Source organism: Gossypium arboreum, chromosome 4 (genome assembly GCF_025698485.1).
Source record: "Gossypium arboreum isolate Shixiya-1 chromosome 4, ASM2569848v2, whole genome shotgun sequence".
NCBI lineage: Eukaryota > Viridiplantae > Streptophyta > Magnoliopsida > Malvales > Malvaceae > Gossypium > Gossypium arboreum.
Genome location: NC_069073.1, coordinates 100,218,954 through 100,230,295, shown reverse-complemented (window position 1 = coordinate 100,230,295; position 11,342 = coordinate 100,218,954). Strand labels below are relative to the sequence as shown.

At 33.1% G+C, this 11,342-nt stretch overlaps 1 non-coding gene across 1 annotated transcript; it reads left to right on the top strand.

The window, feature by feature from the left end:
* The first annotated feature begins 2,034 nt into the window (after positions 1-2,034).
* LOC128292410 (small nucleolar RNA R71) lies at positions 2,035-2,141 on the top strand. Its single transcript, XR_008282395.1, has one exon. It is a non-coding gene; the product is annotated as a small nucleolar RNA R71 (small nucleolar RNA).
* The last annotated feature ends 9,201 nt before the right edge of the window (positions 2,142-11,342 follow it).

The following is an 11,342-nucleotide window of genomic DNA, read 5'->3' as shown; positions in this document are numbered from 1 at the left end:
TAGAACAGTAATCCGTTGCTCATCTTGATCTTTCGTCAGTTCTGCTGAAATAATCACAGGTAAAGTGGAACAGTTACCTAAATAAAAGTATTTCAAATTGGAAGGAAGTACCTTTAGTTTTGGTTTAGGTGGTTCTTCAATTGACAACTTGGGTTGCATAAATTCTCTGACTTCTAACTCCAATGGTTCAAACCATGTGGATTGAATAAAATTTCTCAGACTGGCTTCCATCAAAGCCATGTTTTCTTCACCTTCTTCATCCTCCAAAGGGTCAAGATCGAAGGCTTTCTCCAATGGATCTTCTTCAAAATTGCTTTCCATAGAAACCAAGGTTTCTATCTCTTCTATAAATGAACACTCTTCTGTCGGATCGGGAAATTTCATCGCTTTAAGAATGTTAAAGGTTACCGGATCATCTTGAACTTGCATGGTGAGTTCACCTTTCTGCACATCAATTAACGTTTTTCCCATGGCTAAGAAAGGTCTCCCAAGGATGATCGGCACTTACTTATCTACTTCAAAATCTAAGATAATGAAATCAACAGGAAAAATAGATTTATTGACTTTTACCAAAACATCCTCTATCTTTTCCGTGGGATATGCTAAAGATCGATCCGCTAGCTGAAGCGTCACAATTGTAGGTCTTACTTCACCTATTCCTAGCATTTTGAAAATAGACTTAGGCATCAAGTTGGTACTCGCTCCTAAATCACACAAAGCTTTACCACAGTAAGATTCACCAATGTTACAGGGTATAGTAAAGCTTCATGGGTCTTTCAATTTCGGTGGCAGTTTGTTCTATAAGAACGCACTGTACTTTTTTGTCAAGGCAATAGTCTCATACTCACTCACTCATTTTTTCTTAGACAGTATATCCTTCATAAACTTCACTTAATTTGGCATTTGTTCTAAAGCCTCCACCAACGGAATATTGATGTGTAACTGCTTCAGAACATCCAAAAACTTCTTGAATTGCACCTCTTGTTTCTACTTCTATTATTGCAATCTTTGCGGATATAGAGGTGATGGAACTTTTGGTTGAATTGGATAACTCTTTTGAGTAGGTAAATATGCATCCAAAGAAGATGTTAAAGTTTCCGAATTCACTAAGTTAGGATTTTCCTTGTCAGTCTTTGCAAATTCTAACTCTTTTGGTGTAGGAATCTCAACAGCTAATTGATTCTTGTCAATGGGCTTCTCTTCGACATCAATAAATCAGGGTTCCAGAATTACCACTTCGCAATGCCACTGCCTTGATATGTTCTTTACCCAAATTTCTTGGATCTAGTATTGCTCGTCAAGGTTCCTTGCGATCTATTACGAAGCTCCGTAGCTAACTGGCCCATTTGGTTCTCCAAATTGTTCAATGTTGCTGGTTGGCTTTGCATCAAAGCATCATTCTTTGTCATGTATATTTTCAACAAGTTCTCCAAACTATTTGATGCCTCAGCTTGAGGTGGTTTTGAAGCTTGCTGATTAAAACCTTGAGATTGGTTGGGTCTATGATGTAATAAGTTGTTGTTTGGTCCATTTCCTTGGTTGCTCCAAGAAAAATTAGGATGATTATGCCATGAAGGATTGTAGAAGTTGGACAGGGGTCCTTGTCCACTCCTAATTTGATGTTGGTTCCCCATATAGTACATCCTAATTTGATGTTGGTTCCCCATATAGTACACTGACTCGGGATTTGACGGATAATTCTCAAAAGAATGACCTTCCCACAGTACACACAGGAAACTACTTCAAACAGACTTGGTGGCTGATATGCAAAATTATTAGCACTATTAGTGGTAAACTATTTTAACATGGCGGAAATAGACAATACATGAGCTAATAACAAAGTGAGGGCATCAACTTCATGAACTCCGGCTACACGTCTTCTTGAAGCTGTTTGATTTGTTAGCCATTGATAGTCATTACTCGTGATCCTCTCAATGATCTCATAAGCCTCATTATAAGGCTTAGACAAAATTGCACCATTCACAGAAACATCTACCATCAATCTTGTATGTCTCCAACTGGATACAATGAGGAATCCCATGATGAGGACACTTACGAAGTAACTCCTTGAATCGCTCCTAAGCCTCATATAAAGACTCGTCATCCAATTGTTGGAAAGTTGTGATCTCATTCCTTAACTTAGCATTTTTGCTAGGTAGGAAATACTTAACCAAAAATCTCACAGCTAATTATTGCTATGTAGATATGGAACTTGGTGGCAATGAATTGAGTCATGCCCGTGCTTGATCTCGCAACTAGTACAAAACAACTTCAACCTCAATGCACCTTCATTCACACCAGCTATCTTGAATGAATCACTCACCTCCATAAACAATCGAAGGTGGAGATGTGGATCTTCCGTGGGCATACCATTGAATTGGCCCACCGTTTGGAGCATTTGAAACATCACCGGTTTCAATTCAAATTAGGTTGCCTCAATATCTGGCCTTCTAATTCCTAGATTTAACTCATTGAAAAATGGCACAGCATATTGTCTGATGCATCGATCCCTATCATCAGCAATAAGGATAGGATTTCGTACACGATCGGCTTCATTACCTTGGTCTTGATTCTGATTTCCAAGGTCCATCTCGACTTTTCTTTGATTTTTTTGTTCACGTCTTCTTTGCCTGAAAGTTCGCTCAATTTTAGGGTCTACAGGGTGTAAATTGATAATTCGATCTATGACGCCTGAAAAGAAAATCACAAAATTAAAAAGAATAAGTTAGTAATGTTAGAAATAAACCAAATTGGAAGTAAATAATTTCACAAAAAAAATGACTATGGAAGTAGTTAACAATTCCCGGCAACGGTGCCAAAAACTTGTAACACGTAGGTTTGTGTAAGTGTACACAGTCGTTATCAAGTAATAAGTAAGTATCGAGTTATCATCTCCACAGGGATTGTATTTGTGTTAAATCACTTAATTGTAAAATTATATTGACAACTTGGTAAATAAAAACACAAAATGATTGAGAAGTGATGATTAAGATTAAATATATTAAACTAAATGTAATGATCCCGCAAATTATCCTAAATATGCAAACTATATGAATGAAATAGATTTTAGCAAAATTAAAAACAATTTGCAACAATTATAATATAAATAAACTAGGAAAATTACTTTAATTAAACTCGATTTATTATCAACATGATTAATAATACTCAAAAAAACATTCCATGGCAACTCGATCTTTCATGAGTTTGGAAACCACATTAGGTCCTTTTAGAATCCTTTACTTAGTAAATATGCATTTTACTAATCTTTATTTACTAAGGGTTTCTTAGCATTCGTGCGAGGTAACAGGGGCATGTTAGGTTTCAAAAAGTTTAATCACACAAATCTAACAACTATGTAGATAACAGAGCTTGGTTAGAGTTGTTATGCAACCTACAATTTAATCAGGTTAGGATCTAAATTGAGCATGCACATTTCAATTATGTGTCCACTACCCATAGTCTGGTTAGGATCGCTCAGCTAATTCAGGTGTATTTCAATCACGTATGAAAGAAATACATACTTGATTTTAATTGAAAACATGATCGATTGAGGCACAAACATTATAAGCATGAATCAAAAAAATATTATTTAATCAAAGCAATCATCCTAACTTAAATAAAATTAAGCTAACATTGTTGTAACAAGAACAAAGAACACATAGCAAACATTTTCAGATTAAATCAAAGAAAAGAAAAATTAAACCCAAATCAAAGTGGCTGTCACTAAGACTCTGACCGACGAGGCTCCTTTGCTCCTTCGCTTTGCTCATTTGCTAATGGCTCTCCAATGTAGCCGACCAAGGGCTCTTTAAGAGGCTTAATTGCTAAAATCTCTATGAAGAGATGATGCTAGGCATGGGGAATGGAAAATGCTAAAGAGAATTGAGAGAAAAGAGAGAAGGATGATGGATGATTAGGAATGGCGAAATGAAGTCTTATTTATAAGTGAAGAGAGGGTAGTAGTTTGCTAAAAATAAAGAGGTTTAGTCTCTTCAAGCTTCTTCAATGAGTGGCCGGCCATGATTAGTGGATTTTGAGTTGAATTTTGCTTGATTTTTAAGTAATTTAAATGCCATAACAACTCAAGACTGAGACTCGGTCAAATGTAAATCTTCGGGCAAATCTCTAATTTCTTCAACATTACAAGGATCTTGTGTGATGAAATCAAAAATTGTTTTATGTGGACAGCCATGTGTTGCCAAAATTAGGTTGACATGGTCTTCAATTTGGACGGTTTTTGTAATCCAACAAAACTATCAGACCTGTTCAAAATAAATCAATAAATTAAAGGACCAAAGAATAAAATAATTATTAATTAAAACCCAAATTATTAATGACATATTTTAAAATGAATTATAAAATATATTTTATTATTTAATTTAATCGTGCATGGACCATTTTATGTCTTAAAAATATAATATGTTCAAATAAATATAAAATAAGCCATTTTAAGCATGAAATTTATATAATAAAGCATAAAATCACATTTTAATAATTTCTATGTCCTAATTTCATATTTTCACATATTTCATTAATTTATTAAACAATTACTTAGTTTTAACAATGAATTTAAGTAAAAGGTGATAAATTGCATAGGAAAAGTCCTATATATTTTCAATTTACATACAACAGGTAGATAACCAATAACTTTTCACACATAAGTTGTCTCTCTTCTTAAAGAGTTCTTGAGACTTCTTTGTCTTTTCTTGCTTTCTTCATTTTTCCACTTCTGGTGGTGAGAAACTTTATTATGACCATCCCCCATAACTATTATTATAGTCCAACTTACTACATTCATGTCGAAGATTATGTCTTTTGAATTTATTACATATTGTTACATTCTCTTCAGGGAATGATTAGGTTTCGTGATTAAAAACTTTTTCTCAATCATAAGTAAAATTTTTTTTTATGATATTGCTTGTAACACCCCAAACCCGGCCTAGACATTATGACCAAATCTGGAGAAATTACATTAGTTTGATTAAAAGCCCTTGTTTCGATCAAACTAAAAACGTATTTCGAAAACATAAATTTTTACCTAAACTCCCAAAGATGGTTAAAAAAATCGAAGTTCGAAAACACTTATTTAAAACCTAGAATTCACATTCAAACCATGCATTTTGAAAGCACTAATGTTAGCAGATCATTTCTAGTATTAAAACAATCTTTTGTTACAAATCATATATTTTATTTTCATAAAATACTTAAATGATTACTTAACCTTGCAGCTGACAATTTTCAAAGTTTGTTTTCGTTTTGAAAACCAAAATCTAACTTGTTAGTTGATGTGATTTACAGTTTAATGCTCAAAAATATTAAATGCTAACGAATAAAACAAAAACCAAAGCTATACCTAAAAACAGATTATAGTCCAAAATAATTGAAACATAAACCCACAAATATTTTATCGAGTAACCAATCTGAGCTCCCGCATGTCGTTCGATCCTGAGTCAAAAGTTAGCCTAAAACGTATTAAACAAACAAATGAGCTAGAAGCCTAGTGTCTCAACCCACAAGCATAATTTTTATTTAACAAGCACATACATAATTTACCAGAAACATATATATTTCAGATCATAATATCATATAACTAGAACATATTTTGATTTGCAATATCTTAATTTCATATACATATATATCATACTAGAATGTCATATTTTCAGATGCACATATGTCATACCAGACCAGAACAAATGTAAACACAAATCCTACCCCCATCCGCTAGACACCAACTTTGCCCAACCAATCACACCAATTAGGACTTCAAGAGTCCATCCATCCAATGACACTAGGGCGTGGTGGTATGCCACTCATAATATTGCAGTTGAGCTGCCAAACATATATTGTAGTTTAACTATCGATAATACAGTAATACTACCGGAAAACACTTCCTCCAACAAATCAAAAATCACCCTAATGCATATGCAAAATCACGATAACATACATAAATATCACATAGGTTGTATGTACACATACATAAACAGATATTATACAGAACGTAACTTACAAGTAACTTATACAGATCATAGCATATCATATTACATGAGCTTATCAGAATAGATAACAAAATATGTCTAATGCACATGGTTTACGAAATAGTCATGTTTAACTTGTGGACCTACTTATAACAGATCATATCGCATTATTATACTTATTGGAACTTATCTAACATACTTCCTACACTTACCAATGTTTTTTTACTAAAATTTACACTTCTCTGGACCTACATAATGCCCTCGGACCAAAATTTTGAGTCCTTTATCCGGATCCTAATTGGGCCTCAAATTTGTCCCAAAAGTTCCACATGGTCGTGTGGTCTACCCAGCCTAAAAATCTAGGTCATGTAGTCCACACGGTCTACATGATTTCACATGCACACGAGCTGCATTATTTCACACTGCCGTGTATCTCCTTACCACTGAACCAGTAGGCTCATTCTTGTCATCAATTGAATGAAAATATATCAACAATATATCAATAATAAGCTCAACTAAAGCTTGGTTTAACAATCTTCCTCTTTCTGATATAACAAAACATTTAGTAAATTTGTTTTTAAATAATTGCTCCGCCTTAATAAAAATAACATTTTAAATTCGAGGCCAAAATAAAATTTATCATTCAAGTTGCCATTCATTTTTACTTTAAGAAAAATTGGTCACAAAAATTTGCATTTATTTATCATCAAAGAATAATCAAACAATAATAAATCGATTTACCTTAATTTACCTTTTCTTCTCTCCTATTTTGTTATATCAAATATCAAATAAAGCTAAAGGAGAAAACAAGTTTGTAACCTCCCCAACACGACCTAGACAATAGACCCAAGCCAGAGAGATTACATTCGCCACGTGGCTTGATCTTTTTACAAATAAATTTTCAATACTAAACCTATTTTATACAAATGATTACCTCGATTTTATGAATTTAAAACTAACATTAATTTCGACAAAAAAAATATATCAATTATATTTTGTATAATAAATTAACCCGCTTTAAAAGCTTAATAATTAAACAACACTCTAACATCACTATCAAGAATAAATATTAAGTATAAACTATCGCATCTATATAAATTCCTAATCATAATAATTAATGAAATGTATCCTAAATGATGTAATTAAAATATTATCCCATACCACAGTTTACAATAAGATTAATAAAATAATAATAACTAATAACAATCCATTTGTGAGAACAAGTCGAGACCCTCCGCATGTTGAGTCTGCGTCCTAATCCATTAGGTTAACTGAAACTAAGGGAAATAATGGGAGTGAGCTATGGAAGCTCAGTGTAAGCCCCTTTACAATAAACCAATTCAATATTCGAATCTGTAAGTAATATCAAACAATTTCATATATCAATCAATTCAATACAATGACAAACAATTCCACATATCAATCAATTTAACATAACAAATAGTCTTGCATATCAATCAATTCTATTTGGTAAAACAGGTTTGCTAGTTCAAGTAAGCAACCATTAACGATCAATCATAATCAGTCAGACAGGTTCAATTATCAAATTAGTCTTCTTTTCACAATTGACATATGCACCTATAACAGTTCAATCGATTCGTATATGCACCTTTCATGAGTATGCACAATATGTCATGCAACGATCAATTCGTTTATCAGTCAATAGTTTTACCCCCAATCGCTACACACCATAATAGGGGATCCCCAGAACTCCCTCCTCCAATCACACTGAGTTGTGGACTTAATACCACCAATAATTTGTAGTTTTTACTGCCACTGGTTGTGGACACATAGCAAACGGACGTAGTTAGTATTTGCTTGAGCTATGGGTACACAGCGCAAAATTAGAATGCAGATAAAACCTGCCAATGACTGTAGAAGAACAACTTACTTGCAAATTAAAGCTGTCAGAGGGTTGTGCTTGCACGGTAAAACGGACACAATTAGAATCTGCTTTTGCTATGGATAGACAACGCACAATTAAATGAAGTTATACTGCCATATACTTCCTCCTTTCAAATCTTCCCCTAGATGCAAATACAAATGCAAATACAATGCAATCAATCATAATGCAATCAATCAATATCATTATCAACATTCAATCTCATTGCAAGAATAGGAAATTCATAAATCAATCATTAAAACATGTGAGATATTTATTCGACATGTATAGCATGAATAAATATATATAATCATTCATGAATTTAAACGATCATAAGTGATTTTATCATAACAACAACTATAAAATCATTCACAGATTTAAGTCATCAGTCATAAGCAATTCAATCATAAATTCATGTATTCACTTATTCTATTCTTAATGCGAGACCTAGTTGTATAATCGAGTTCTTTAGATACCATTAAAAATCTATTTAGGGACTGATTTGCATAAAATAATAAAGGTTATAGTAAAACTGTAATTTTTGTGAAAAATAGTGGCAAAATTGTACAATCTTAAAAATAGTGGCAAAATTGTAAAATATAAAAAAAAAGTGGTTGAATTGAAAACTCTGGAAAACTAGTGGCAAAACTGTAAAATTTAGAAAAATAGTGGCATAATTGAAAAATAGTGGCAAAACTATAAATTTCTGGAAAATAATGGCAGAACTGTAAAGCCTAGAAAAACAATGTTACACGTTAGTCTGCGCCTAAACCTAGACATAATTTGACTCGATTTTTCATAAAAGACCGCACACTTGACTTTTTCAAGATCTCAGGTGATTACCCTTCATTCAAGTTTGATCCAATCACCTACAAGGGTCGATCTTGATAAAAACTCAAAGATCTACTGACCCAGAATTCAACAATTTGGAGAAAATCAATTGATGAGAACTTGATTGAATTTTCAAAAACTTAAAGAATATTTTTTAGAAAAATTTAAGGGCTTAAAAGAGTTTTGAAACAAAGAATTTTGAGAAAAAACTAGGATATATAGAGAGTTTAGAGTTTTAATCTAATAAAATAACAAATAGGAATAAAACATAATAATTAGAAATAAGAAAGATAAATTCTATTAGGATTTCAAAAGAGTAATTTGAATTTCAAATTAAGATAAGTAGTTAAAAGATAATGGAATTTTAATTCTATTTGAATTTTGAAAAAAAAAGATAAGATATTATTTCAAATTAGGATAAGAAGATAAAAAGATATAGAATTTTAATTTTATAAAATGGTTTGAATAAAAGATAAGATTTGAATTTTCTTTTGGGATATTAAAAATTCTAACCCCTTAATTTTTGGGATGTTACAAAGTTACTTCATTACAAGAGAGATAAAATTGAATGAGCAATGAACTGAAAGAAAATTGTATCTCAAAATACAAAGAAAGTAATAAAGTGCAATAAAAAAAAAGACATAGGCATAAACATAGAAATGAAGGTGCAAATGTTATGAAAATGAAATGTATGTCCTAGAGCTACTTTAATTATCATAAGGAGGGGAGAAAGTAGGCATTGAAGGAAAACGTGCAAAGAGAGACACCATTTGAGACTCTAACATAGATAGCCTAGAGTTAATGTCTTCCCTATGAGATCAAACCTCTTCTTGAAGACCTCAAGCATCGTTGCTCAAGGAATGGATAGCATCGAGTATGGCACTATTAACCTCAAAAGAAGGTTGAGCAGCATGAGAAGAAGAAGTCGATGGAAGAGTGGGCTCAGGTGCTGGAACATCTTCAAAAGCAGCATCAATGTCTTCATATTCATTATCCATCGGATGATCGCTCTTAATCCACATACTGGTGTTGGCATCAAAATGATATCCCGCATGATGAAGGGCCCCATAACTCATTGGTTGGTTTGAGGTAACGGGGGTGTCTCCATGGGTACTAATACCCAATTGCCTAAAAAGGTATGACAAATACGTGCCATGAGGAAGAGTGACATTTGTATTTACCCCCCTTCCAATAGCTTTAGCAATGTCTTTAAACATTATTAGGGCAAGGTTAGGACGCCTATCGGATTTAAAGTAATCGAGCCACCAATAATCGGTGTTTCGAATCTTGGCATGCTTTTTGATAGGTCTAAGGTTCCAAGTGAGAATTAAATAGAGGACACAATCATGACGGTTAAGTTCAGATGTCGATCCGGACTGAATAAAAAGTGTGGAATTAAAATGACCTTTTTCATCGAAGTTACCTCCCTGAGGCAAATGAAGATAATTGCCAAACTCTTCGACAATAAGGAGTATAAGGGTTTTCATTAAAAAAGAGGGGATGGATAAAACGATATCGTGGGACTCATCATGTTCGAGTTTGGCATTTGAAAAGAAAGCACGAATAAGGTTAAGGTAAGTTGACGAATAAATATTTAAAAATTTCATCCAACTCTAATTTTGTAAAATAGGGAGATAAACAAAATTAATAGCCTCTAACATGGCTAAATCCACTTTCCTAAACCACTAAAAAAATTTTAAACAAAATTTGAGTTGAACTGAGATGGAGAGTTTGAGTTTTGAATGCATTCTATAACGCCCCAAAATTTCTAATTTCGTTATTGTGAAAATATGACCCAAATATCTGTCAGCTTTAGTAGTTATGTGTTCTAGAAGTGTTTGGGAGGTCCCAAGTTCAAGCTTTCACTTGGGAAAATTTTTGTATTTTGAATGAATTAGGCCTTACTCTTGTTCAGTAGGCTTTTAGTTGATTGTTGGTAAAAATATATTAGAATGGGCTTGCTGATCTGGTGGTTAAGCGAAGTGTTAGTGTGTAGGAGGTCCTGTGTTCGAGTTCCTGCACAAGCAGGGGAATTAATTTCTGTTTGAGGTGTGTGGCATGGTGGTGTTCAAATTAAACTAGACTGCTGAGTAGTTGTGTTTCAGTGGGTTAATAGGGAGTGTTTTTAGGAGATAATTGGGGAGAAGTTATCAAAATAAGATTTTCTTCTTATTAGTTTTCTATTTTCTTTTTTCCCAACAAATTTTCTGACGTTAGACTTTTGTTTCTCTGTCATTTCTTCTCCCTTCTTATTCACTTTTAGTTTTTGTTCCCTTTTGGCCGAATCTTGTTTCTTCTATTTCCCCTCTCTTTTTGTTTGCTTGATCAGTTCATCTTTTTCTCTACAGCCGAAATTCTCTTCTCTTTTCCCTACTCTTTTTGTTTCTGTATTTTTTGCAAGCCATCACTTTGGGTGCAACTTTCGACTTCATCTATTTCGGTAAGTGGAATTTTTTCCCCTAAGTTATCGTATTTCAATTAGGCAATTAACAAACGGTTCGTTTTACTCCCAGTGTGTGGAGACGACTGATTATCGGATTCATCGCAGTAAATTTTTGAATCATCGTTGGTTTAGTTTCTCGAGTTTTATGATGGGTATATTTGGTTTGATTGACAAATCAAGTGATTAATTAAGGGATATATTGGTCAAATAT